Source organism: Microtus ochrogaster, chromosome 1, assembly GCF_000317375.1.
Source record: "Microtus ochrogaster isolate Prairie Vole_2 chromosome 1, MicOch1.0, whole genome shotgun sequence".
NCBI classification, from domain to species: domain Eukaryota; kingdom Metazoa; phylum Chordata; class Mammalia; order Rodentia; family Cricetidae; genus Microtus; species Microtus ochrogaster.
This window is the reverse complement of record NC_022009.1, coordinates 29,856,170-29,869,400: the sequence shown is the minus strand read 5'-3', so window position 1 is coordinate 29,869,400 and position 13,231 is coordinate 29,856,170.

The following is a 13,231-nucleotide window of genomic DNA, read 5'->3' as shown; positions in this document are numbered from 1 at the left end:
TCAGCTGGCCTTGGTGAGCTCCCATTAGATCAGTCCACCATCTCTGTGTGTGGATGCACCCCTCTCGGTCCTGACTTACTTGCTCATGTTCTCCCTTCTACAGATAAGTAGAAGTCAGTGGAGAACCATTAAAACTTCTAATAAAGCTTCACTTCAAATAACTTACTAATAGCTCCTAAACTGAGGATAAGACTTCTTGCCTAATTCTTGTTCCATGGTGGGATTTTGTTCATTTTCTGCTCTTTACAGGTTTTGTACATGTTGTCACAATTGCTATGAGTTCATATGTGCAACTTCCCTGCTGTGTTCAGAAGATGCTAATTCCCTGTAGCCATGGGTCTCCTCTGATTCTTAAACCTATGCTTTCCCTGCTTCCAGAATGTTTTCTGAGCTTTGAGGGAAAGGGTATGACACTGATGTCCTCTTTGGGGCTGAGAACTCAGCAGTCTATTGTTCTCTGCATGTTGAGCAGTTGTGGGCTTCTGTGTTAATCCCCATCTACTGCACTATCATTGATTACTGTTCTTAAATTGCATATTAATGTATGTGCATCATTTGCATTGATTTCATAACAATGCAGACTGTAGATAATGTTTAGAGCAATTACATTGATATTTCATGTAGTTTACAAGATTTATTTTGCAAATTAAATAGGGATACTGATAGGTACAATATTTTACCATTTATCAGTGGTAGTCGTTGACATTAAGGCAAAATCACTGGAATAAAATCATGGTTACACAAGTTCTGGAGTTCATCAACTTAGCCCCAAATATTTGGTTGATAAAACAAATGAAACATAAAATAGGAACTATTGGCTGATAGTTTCCTAAAGTCAATTAAGTATATTAGTCATTGTGTTCTTTGGTCTATGAAATTGTCTGTCCTTTGGTTAGCAGTGGTTCTGAGGTAGTATTGACAACCAATAAATGACACATATTTCAAGAGGGTAGCTTGTTATATCACAACGCATATCTATTAAGTTGGTGAAACTAAATCACGCCCATGTTTCCTTTGCTCACTTCACAATTTTGCTATGCTAGTTCTCATAGTCAATATTGCCTTTTGTCATAATGAATATATATATATAAGAAGCAATTACTTATATTGTTCTATTGTTAAATAAAACTCAGGAGCAGATCTTGGAGTAAAAATCAGATTGATCACATAAGCAGCAGAGAAGCAATGAGTTTCTCCTCTCTCTCTCTCTCTCCTCCCTCTATCTAAAAGGCCACAAAGCTTTCTAAGCTTGCCCCCACTACTATATATATAGTAAATTTATATCATTACAAACTAACAAATGAATATATATTGCTATATATTTTATTAATATATGTGCATATACATATTTACTTTTAATATCTACTGAGTAATACCTCATTCTTCATTTACTAATAAAAAATCAAGAGGAGGTAAATATAAGAAAACATCCCTCAATTGGTCTTCAGACTTGTACTTAGCTGTACTATGGCACTAAAGAAAGCAATGAAAACACTTAAGGATAAAGACAGTCATGGAAAGGTAAGGCTAAAGCAAAAATAACAAAGGTTCAGTCCCAAGAAGTAACTGGGACAGAGAACCTAAAGATAATTTGATAACCCTTTCTTCTATAGTCTCCATTGTTATTGCCTTTATTTTCCCTGTTGCCTTCATGTTGACTTGGCATTCCACAGAAAGCAATTAATCTCTAGGATTCATCCATCCTCTTTAAAATGTTCAAATCTACTTGACTACCCATAAGCGAGCTGTGAAAAATGTCTTTTAATCTGCCAAGGGTGGCTAACCTGCCAAGCATCAATGTTCTATAATCCTTCTCCAGTTTAAAACTCATATATATGTGACTGCTTACCCAAACTCTGGGTGTTCTTTAGACTTCACTTTCTAGACTTCATGAAAATTGTGAATTAACCAAGAGGCTTAGATTGTGAAGTCTAGTGCTCAACAACGGAATAAGACAGTTCCCACCTTCATTGGAATAAACACTGAATAAATTCTTCCTGTCTTGGTGTAAGTTGCTTCTTGGCACATCATTTTGCAAAAAGGAATTTACATCTCTGAATTATACTTGCTTTGGATGTTTTTTTTTGTGAAACATGGGGAATATTATTTTCTTATATTATAAAATGTGACAGTAATTAATGTAGTGTCTATGACATAATAAATTTTTAATTGAAAAATTTGCTTCATTACAGTGATAAGAAAGGATAATGCCAGAGAGGGATTCCTAGAAATCTTTACTTTTCTTGTGATGTCTCCAAATAGTACAAATTCTCATCAAAAAATGAGAATTCAATCATGCTAATTATAATAAAAAACTGTTTATTTTTGCATATAGAAGCATCTGAATTATAAACTGTTAAATCACACTAAGTAAACTCTTCATTTACTTTTCTTTTTTGAGAAAGAATTTGCAGTGTTTCACAAGCTAGGTTTAAACTTTTTGACTCATTTGAGCCTCCCTCCCGAGCATAAGGAGTGGCTGGGTCCTCAAATGTATATCGCTCCCTCCTCTTCATTTCCATGTATAGAGTTTGCTTCTGGTGTCTTAATGTGATAATAGAATTGACATTTACTAGCTATGAGATGGTGGTGAATTAAAGAGGATCACAGTGTAACACATATGCTGAAATCACCAGCACAGCATGTACTTTTGCCTACAATCATAATAACCCACTCGACAAATCTAAATTCCATATATAAGTTGAAATCTGCTGACTTTCTCCCCTCAAATTGACAGGTCTTTGACATATCCTAAAGCCAATGTAAAGCAGAATGTCCAAAACATTTGTAAGAGGAATAACTGTTAGCAGACCCCCTTAAAAAATTACCATATAATGCAATAATTTTAATTTTGAAAAGAATAAGATCTCACATCTTTTTCTTTTTCTGTACCCCCACATTTATTCTGGGAACCCACAGAAAGCCCAAGGACTGGAGCCTTTGTGAGTTCCTCTTTCATGATACAACAATGGTCTACCTTGGATTGCTACTTCTGTTTTTTGAGCGATGCTTTACACACAAGGCCTAGTAGAACTGGTAACAAAACTTTTCCTTCGTGGAAAACAATTGGACTTTAATTTCCAGAGAGTAAGTACTAAATATTTTATTTTCTCAAGAACTCAACATCTGAGGTTCAGTTCATTTTAGTGCAAAAATATTCTGGAGCATTTTGTATAAACAAATCCAAGTATTGCTAACTGAAAACCACTGGAATGTTTTTAAACACTCTGTTGCTTGGGCAACAGGGTGTTCTGCTTAATTTAATTTTCTGGGTGAGGTTTAATGCAGTTTAATCTTTTTAAGAACTTTATGACAGATAAGCTTGAGCAGCACTTTTGGACTCCTTAAAAATGTCTTGACTCTAAGGCAAAAGAGAAGAAACATACACTTCCAATGAAGATATGTGTATGAGTAAGGAGACATATACATATTTGTTAGGGTGCATAGCATCACAGTTAACTTTGATCTACTCTGCACTGTTGTTAATGATACACAATTTCAAGTGATAGACTGGATGTTTCATAGACATATGAAAAACACAGAGGGCGTATAGGTAAGAATTTTCTTAGCTTTAGAACCAAATATACTTGGGCAACAATATTATTATGAGGCAAAGATGGATAATACAACTGTGTGGGAAATAGCGGTTGTCAACACTTACAGATTTCATCAGCACAGTGAAAGTGGAGAGTAAACTTGTAGCATGTAACAGAACTGGTGTTTCAGAGTAGACGACACTAGAACTTGGGCCTGAAGACAAAAAGATAAAGAATTCCATGGAAACCAGTGCAATTGCACTTTGCCTGCCAGAGATTGACATGAGTCAAAGCACTTTAACATGAGCTATACAAGATAAACCTTGTACCAAATAAAATACCTGGGGATAGTCATCCTTATGTAGCTCTAAAATCTCTGTATAGTTTATATAAGGCCTCTATCCTTTCTCATCACTTTGACTGATGGGCAGTGCTTTTCCATGTACATCTTCTGAAGACATAATCTGTTTAATCTTAACAGTCTTACACTGAGTATATATGATCATTATGCTAAAGCAAATGAATTATACTTTTACCTAGGCATGAGATTTTAAAGTACGGGTCATCCAACTGTATGTTCTGGATATTTTAACTGCACAGATTGATTTTATTTAAAACCTTTGTCTCATAAGCAAAATTCTACTTTTTAAATTCTCAGTATTTCTATGAGATTGATTTAAGAATAGTCATATATATTCCATGAATTGTTCATGCATTGCTTTGAAGGAAATTGGACTTATATTTACCATTCACATTAAAAATAAATAAGATGTTGATAAGGTTAAGGTAATTAACAAACTTAATAAAGGTTAGGTGAGTATTCCTAAGCATAGTTTAGCTCAAAAATAAGATTAACGTGAATTGTCTGTCTTCAGCCTCACAACTCTCATGGTAAGACTTTCTCGTTGTTCTGAGTGTCCTAAAGTTCATGTCTTGGATCACTGCAGACTGTCTTCAGATCCCTAGGGAAGTGATGATGCTAAATTATTAACATTGGTTGAGTGGTTCTCAACCTTTCTAATGTTGTAACCCTTTAATACAGTTTCTCATATTGTAGTTACCCCAACAGCATTTTTTCATTGTTACTTAATAATTGTAATTTTATTGCTGTTAAGAATCATAATGTAATTATTTGTGTTTTCTGTTGGTCTTAGGTGATCTCTATGAAAATATTGTTTGACCTCCCAAAGGGGTCACTACCTATCATCTGAGAACCACTGGATTAGACTGATGTGGGACATTCTTCTGTATATGTGCTCACTTTTATTGGTTGGTAAATATAGCTGTTTCAGCCAATGACTTAGGAGAGCATAGACAGTCAGGAAATCTGAACAAAGATATATAGAGAGAATAGGCAGAGTCAGAAAGATGCCATGTAGCTTCAAAAGGAGAAAGACACGCCAGAACCTTAGGAAACTTACTGGTAGGTTACACCTTTGTGGAAATATACAGATTGATAAAAATGGGTTAATTTAATATGTAAGAGCTAGCTAGAAATATTCTAGAGTTATTGGCAAAGCAGTGTTGTAATTAATACAGTTTCTGTGTGATTATTTGTGTCTGGGCAGTTGGGAATGAAAGTGTAGTCTCTGTTTACATTAGACCAAAGTGGATGTCCCATTTATTAAAATAAAAAGGCATAATTAGATGATGTTGAGTTTGGGCCAGAAATCATGCACTTCCTATTAATCAGTAACCTAGGAGGCTGCATCTGGAATTTGAGGAATATGTATTAAGGCTGTGAGTCAGATGGATGCAAAGCTGGCAATATCTCTTACACTTCATCATTAACATCTGCATCCTCTTGGGTATCAAATTTCAAAGACTTAACTAATCTGCCCAACTAGGGGGAAAATGTGTTCCAATGTGATATTTGTGTACCTTAAGCCATTTAAGTTAATACGTTTTTTATGAGCAACATCATAAGTACAATGTCCCCCCTCAAGATTTTCTTGATGTAGATTGTCATGCTCATTGTAATATCGATCTATAAACTTTTAACAGATTTCTTATTTTTTGTACAAAAATAAGTTAGAATTTTAATTTTCAAAAGCATCTGCTGTCTTTATTGTGGGCATGAAGTCATGGCTATAAATTCATGTTTTATTCAATAAGTGGCTATGTCTATTTGAAGAAAAGGTATCTTAGTCATTGTTCCTTTGTTGTGAAGAGACACCACCATTACAGACACTGTTCTGATAAAAGAAAGCATTGAATTAGGGATTGCTTACAGTTTCCAAGGTTTCTTTCATTATCATGGCAGGGAGTCTTGTGGCACTCAGTAAGGATGGATGCTGGAGAAGTAACTTCTGGTATTAACATTAGCATCCACATGCAGCAGAAAGAGGGAGCCACTGGGCCTGGTTTTGACTTTTGAAAGATCAAAGTCCACCTACAGTGACTGACATATTTCAACAAGGATAAACCCCTTAATTCTTCTCAGATAGTGCTACTCCCTGATGATAAAACATTCAAGTATATGTGCCTATGGGGCCATCTTCTTCCTCTTTTGAAAGAAAGCGGCTGAAGTATTTATCATTTTAGATGAATGTATTTGTTGTAAAATAATCATATTTGTTTCTTTATTTCAGTTTTTCAATTTGGCAAGAGAAATAATATTTTAAAATATATTTTTCTCAATTGTTATGTATATATGAATAAAACATGTTCTTGTTTTTGGAGGAAATCTTCCACAGAATTTTTGAAATACCTAGATGAATAGGAAGAAACAAAAGGGAATATTGATATAACTTAAATAATTTTTTAAGTGATGAATTTTAGTTATTAATGCCTAAGTAGCATGGGATTCCATTATTGAAAACATCCACATCTCTATTTTCAGGCATCTTAATATAACTATAGCTTAAAAACCTTTACAAAAATAAAAACAAAAGATTCATATGATCTGAAGGGAAACAGAAGAATAAATCAAGAAAATTAGTACATTAACATAATGGAGTATTACCCATCTGTTAAAGACAATGACAGCATGAAAATTGCAAGCAAATGGGTAGAAGTAGAAAAAAAATCATTTATAATGAGGCTACCCAGTCCCAGAAAGACAAAGGTGGTATATTCTCACTTATAAGTAGATATTAGTTGTAATGTAAAAGATATTCAGGCTACAATCCAAAGACCCAGAGAGGTTAAGTATCAAAGTAGGGATTAAGGTGGGACACAAAGATCTCCCTGGGAAGGAGAAATTCAATTTCACTTGGTAAGCTTGGGATGGGTGGGCCGGCCTGCAAACAAGAAGGATCCGGTGGGAAGGGAGAAGAAACAACTGGACTCGGGGGTATTACGGAGTTGAGGTGAAAACTTAGTGCATTGGAAACCCCATGGAATCTTTGACCAAAGACTTCTAGTAATGGGGGGCACAGAGCCTGAACTGACCATCTTCTGCAACCAGGGAAGACCTCAAGCATACAAACTGGGATATTAACCCAATCACAAAACTTCAACCTACAGATTGTCCCACCTGCAGAGTGTTCTGGGCCTGGAGTCTAGAGAATTCTCACTAAAGATTCCAGAGAGAATTCATCCATGAACTGATGGGAATAGATGTAGAATTCTGTAGCCAAACGTTATGTGGAGCTCAGCAGTCATTCAGAAGATGGAGAGGAAGGACTGGAGGAACCAGAGGGATCAGAGATTCAGTGAGAACATGACCCACAAAATTAACTGTTCAGTACTCATGGTGACTCTCAGAAATCAGGGAACCTGTTGAGGTCTGACCTAGGTACTCTGCATATATGTTATGACTGAGTAGCTTGGTGTTCTTGTGGGATTTCCACCAGTGCAGACGGGGCCTGTCTCTGACTCTTTCACCTACCTGTGGGAAACTTCTCCTACTGGATTGCCTCATCCAGTCATGATGTGATGGTATATGCCTGGTCTTATGTGGTTTGTTTTTCAGTGCTTGGTGTATGGCCCTGAGAGGCCTGCTGTTTTCAGAGTAGGAAGAGGAGGGTAGATCTTGGAGAGAGGGGAGGTCAGTGGGAGGTACTATGGGGAGGAGAAAAAGACAAAACTGTGGCTAGATATAATATATAAGAGGAAAATAAAAATAAACTTTAAAACAGGCAATTAATTACCAAAATTCTTCTTCACTTGTAGTGGACATGTGACTTAGATTTTAATGATAATAAAACAAAACACAAACATTCTTTTTTTTTATTTTGAAATGTACTATATCCATGGATAATTAGTATGAACTATAAGGGACAAGAATACTAGGATATTCCCCTATAAATTTCTAGTACAGTTCTCATATGGTCCTCTGCCAACTACTGAAGTTAAATTATTTGGCACTGCCTCAAAACTACTTTTTTCTTACCATCAATTATTGTACTTTCCATAATTATTTTATCTAATATGACACTCAAAAATGTATATGGATGTATTTATTGCTCTTGTAGTTTTCCCAAATTCAAAAGGATCTTCCTGTTGTTGAGTTTTTATTTATTTGTTAGTGTGGCGAACTTTCTGACCAGCAGGAAGGAACAGCCACCAGACAAGGATTCTTCTCAAATCAAACTTTATTGGAGCCTCTTGGTTGTAGGGAGAGCAGAAAGCAAGGGGACCGGAGCTCTGAACTATAACTGCTTATACAGGGAGTCTGCCTAGCAACTTTTGATACTTTGATACTTTAACTGCTTTTCTGGAGACCCACCGGCAGGAAAGAAAGCACGGGAACATCCCTGTCAATTACAGACCAGGATGTTCCCCTGCCGGTCAGGGGAAGTGTGGGCAGCTAGATCGCAACAACTCACCCTGTTTTCCGGTGGAAGAACTGCAACCCTAATATGGAGTTATCTATCAAGCGAGGCTGGGGCCAAATGCCATCTTGTAATGGCAGCTATTCAAATTGGCTCCCAGCATATTAGTTAGTTTATTGTCAATACAGGGTTTCTCTATGTAACTGCTCTTGCTGTGCTGGAACTAGCTCTGTTGCTCAGGCTGGACTAGAACTCACAGAGATCCACCTGCCTCTGCCTCCTGAGTGCTGGGATTAAAGGCATGTGCTATCACCACCTGGCTCAAAAGGGTCTTCTTAACACAGTGTAAAGAAACTTTCCTGGTACTGTAATTTACAGGTATACCCTACAATAGAGGCTGTTGCATGGGTGTTGCTGTTTGAATCCGGATTCTTGAACTTGGTCAGCAAGAACGTTAATATCTGTCCTAGTTTGGAGAGGTTGCTTTTATGAAAATGAAGCCAACATGAATTGTCCATTCCTTTGCAGTTTCATTTTGACATGAATCTATGACAAGAATGAATCTTTAAGCTAGAAAAATGTTAATAAAGAAATAGTCCTCTATTTTCAGAGCCAACATCAGATTATAAATAGTGTTTGATGATTAATTAATGTGAAATGACATTAAATGAACTTGTATACATAAGAAATATGCATAGATTTGTCTTATAATTTTGTACAATTTCAAGTATCCATTAGTTAATGGTTTGTGATATAGTCTCTGTAAATAAGCAATGACTGCTATATATCTGCTGTGTTTGTACTATAAAGATAGCTGAGGGGTACGAAGCAGAAAACGTTTGACCAAAACATGCCCAACGACAATGAAGACTTCCTCAGACATTACCAGGAAGGCTTCCCTGGGGAGAACTGAGCACATAGACTGTTCTGAAGATCTCTGCTTGATCAAATGATTAATTCACCCATATAAACAAGGGAAACTGACTTCAGGAATTAGAGGAAAATATTTCTTAGCATGATGGCATTTTTAGCAATCATAAAATAACCTCCTCACCTGGAAAAGGCAGTGTTTCTATATGAAATATGTTTCACCCAATCCCTTGAAAGAAAATGTTCAAAATCATAACAAATGCATAACTTGGCATCCTCCTTTGTGGCTAGGTTTGGGGTATTTCCAATATTAAAAATAAGGATATATCATTTTTAGGAAAAATTTATTTTGTTGTATCCTTTGCCAAATTTAATTTTTATAATTTAACATATTAGTTTGCATTTAATATTTGCTGTTAGAAATTATATTAATATTTATGGACTTCACTTTCAAACATTTTACCCACAAAATATTTTTCAAGTTATAATAGAGAAGCAAAGTATTATAAGAAAGAAACTCAAGTTTCCTGAATGTGCATTACCCACCAAATGTATTCTAGAGTCTTTTTCACTGTCATTGGTCTTCATTTTGCACATAATTTGTGTCTATCCCAGAATTCAGAGCTGCACACCTCTCAGATCATGCCTGTTAACCAATTATCAAGAACAAATGTGGAAAGTACCATGAAGAAATAATTCTTTTCGAAGTTTGGGTTTTTGTTGTTGTTGCTGGTTTGCCTCTTTGTTTTGTTTTTGTTTTTGTTTTTTTTTGTTTGTTTTTGTTTTTTTGTTTTTGTTTTTTTTTTTTATCTGAGCCCAGGACCTCCATAGAAGAGCATGAAAGGAAGGCAAAGGACTAATTACTAACAGGAGGCTGTCCTCTTTTTTTGAGCATAACTACCTTCCATTCCTAGAGCACAAATATATAGTAACAGTGCCTGGACCAGAGGGATTTCAGGGATACACACTGCCTTCTGAATGCAAGAGGAAAAATTCAGGAGTAGTTCATTGTTCTTAAGGGAAACAAAAGGGTGAAAGAGTAACTAAATTGCCAGGCATGTGTTAGGAAAAATTACACCAGATGCTGAGCATCTGGGAAAAGATCTACCTTCTGGGAAAGTGCCCATGAAATTTGACACAGAGTACCATGGGAAAAAAGCAAGTTGAAGCACGTAGCAATATACTCCTGCCTTTCATAGATTCCTGTAGCTTTAGCTAAGTTATGCTTTGGTATTAGAATGAAACTGAACCATGTCTGTTATAGAATATTAGTTTAAGATGTGTTATATTTGTTTATGCTGTGTTGTGTGATATTTTGCTTGTGTTCTGACAAATAAAGCTCTCCTTGAAATCAGAGGATAGAGCTAGGTACTAGTAATCATAGCGTTCTGGAGACATAGCGTACAGAGGATGGGAAGTGATAATGAAGGGGATGAGACAGGATCTTGGCCCTTTTGATTAGAGAATTACAAGAGGCAAGAAGTCTCTGGTGGCTGCTGCTCTGTTTCTCTCATCTTTCAGCTTTTACCATGATACCTGACTCCGGGTTTTTAATAATAAGACCATTTAGGATCAAGCTTCATCTGGCATCCAACTTTTCGAACATAAAGTCATGAAAAAGGGGCTTGTCTGTGGCTTTGCAGTCACTGGAACAGGTTGGAGCTGGACGAGGCCATAGTCACTATCCCACTGTCTAGGTTTTCCTGTTTATTTTCCCCAAGTCCTCTGAAAGAGTCTGGGATTTTTCTGTTGCAGTCTCTCTGCAGTAAACTCCGCAAGTGCTTGGGCTCCAAAGGCTTTGTGATTTAGCCCCTCACTACTGGCCATCTCTGTCTTTGGGCAACTCCTGCTGCACATGCTTCTTCATCATGATCTCCTATATGCAGTTTTCAACCAGCAGATTCCCTCTCCCAGTGGGTTGTGGTCACTGCCTGGACACAGTACTCATGCTGCTATACTAGGTAGCTGCCTTGACACTTGCTTGAGTTTCTACTATTCTACACAACACTAGTTAGCCTAACACTTCCTTGTCAAATGCACTGTCATTGTCCACAAATTTAGTGTGATAATTAGGAATTATTAAAGGAAAAATTAAACGAGAGAGAGATTTTTCCCACATTAAAAATTTAGAAAAGCTATTATGAGGAAGGGAGTTAGGCCTCTGTATGATTACACAATGAGTGGTTTAAAAATGGAACTATTAAATAAAGGGATAATGAGCTTAACTGGCATTGACACAATGTTAATTATCAATTTAATAATCATTTTATTCCTAAAATTGGTTGATGTGAGTGCCAAGATATGAATCTTAGAAAAACATATTAAAACAGATTGTAGAGATAGAGCCAAACAGAAGAATTTAAAGGAGAACCAATCTCAGCATTATGTTATAAGGTTAGAGAGGAACATCCCAAGGATTTCGACCAACCAACCTTAATTTATTCAGCCATCTTACAGGAACTGCCAAATGACAGGTATCCTCAAGACTGTGTAAGAGCTAAATGGATTCCAATGGAAATGCTCGATTTGAGATTTAAGGAAGCAATATTTTCATATGGTACACATTCACCTTTTGTGGAGCAGATATTAAATCCATGTCATCAATTCATAAGAGAATTATCCCACAAGACTGGAGAGACTTTGTAATAGCAGTATTAAAATATGGTCCTCAATGACAGTAGAGGACCTTGTGAAAGGATGAGGCTAAGACCATTGAACAACAAAGTAGGAGGCTAAAAATATTGAAATTTCCCAAGGTCAAATTCTTGGAGAAGGCCATTACATTGATATACAAAGATAGTCCCTATATTATGATCTTACCCTAACTCTGCTTCACAGCAACATTGAATGCTTAGGACAGAACTGGAGAAGTTGGAAAGAGAAATGAGTCATTTATTAAAGTTATACAGGGCCCAAAAGAAACATTCAATGATTTTTTTGCAAAGATTTACTTCAGCTCTAAATAGAATGATATGAAATTCAGAAGCAAGACAAATGATAGTTGAATCTTTGACTTTTGAAAATGTTAATTCAAATGCAAAAAGGTAATTAGACTTTTACAGACAAGATCAGTACCCATAGAGAAATTGGTTCCAACTTTCAGTCAATATTGAATCTCATAACCATGACAATGCTTGAATAGGAGAGGTGATTTCCAGAGGCTTAAAGAAAAATCAAAATGTCAGTTGTTTTAATTGCTGTAAAAATGATCACCTAAAAAGAGATTGTAGGCGAGTCATTTCTAGAAACAATGTTTTTTTTTTTTTTAAGAATAATCCATACAGAACTCCCTCTCCTTCTGGACTACATAAAAGCTATGGCAAGCATCAACATTTGAAGAATGAGTGTAAATCAACAAGGGAGAGGGAAGATCATCTTTTGCCATTGGGAAATAACTTGAAGAACCTCTTGCAGGATGATGTGTCAAATTTGGTTCAGTCATTCCCTGTCATCAAAGGGGAAGCTCCTCCCCAAAGCAATTGAAGAACCTAATGGCTATTCTAAAAAAAATTTCTGCTCTCAATAAAAAACAGCTTTAGAAAATAAAATACAAATTTCAGGAAAAAACATAAAGCAAATATTTTTGCAAACTTCTATAAATGAGCAAAGAACAAAGTTATATAAATAAATCACATGATAATTAAAAGTTTTGTAGACACAGGTGTAGATTTAACAATAATAGCACCAGAATCTTGTTATCAAAACTAGCCTTTTCAGGAGGTAAAAATGTTCATATTTTAGGATATGGAACTTTATCTCAAGTAATACAAAAATGAAAAGTCAAATGTATGGGATCAGAATAACAGAGAGGAAAATTAAAGCCATATGTTGTTAACATACAAATTAATTTATGGAAATGTGATTTGTTACAGCAATGGAATACCAAGATTAACATTTCTACAATCTCAGAAACAAACCATAAACTGACATATGTTTCTTGGGAAAAATATTGAAAGGTATTATAAAGAATAGCTACTGACCATTCAAGTTGTACAAGAAGAGGGCACAATAGCTTCTGATCTTTCAAAGATACCTATGGCCCTACCCTTAAAATAGCTGAAAAATCTTTCTTGTTAAGACAATGACCTTTGACATCAGAAAAATTAC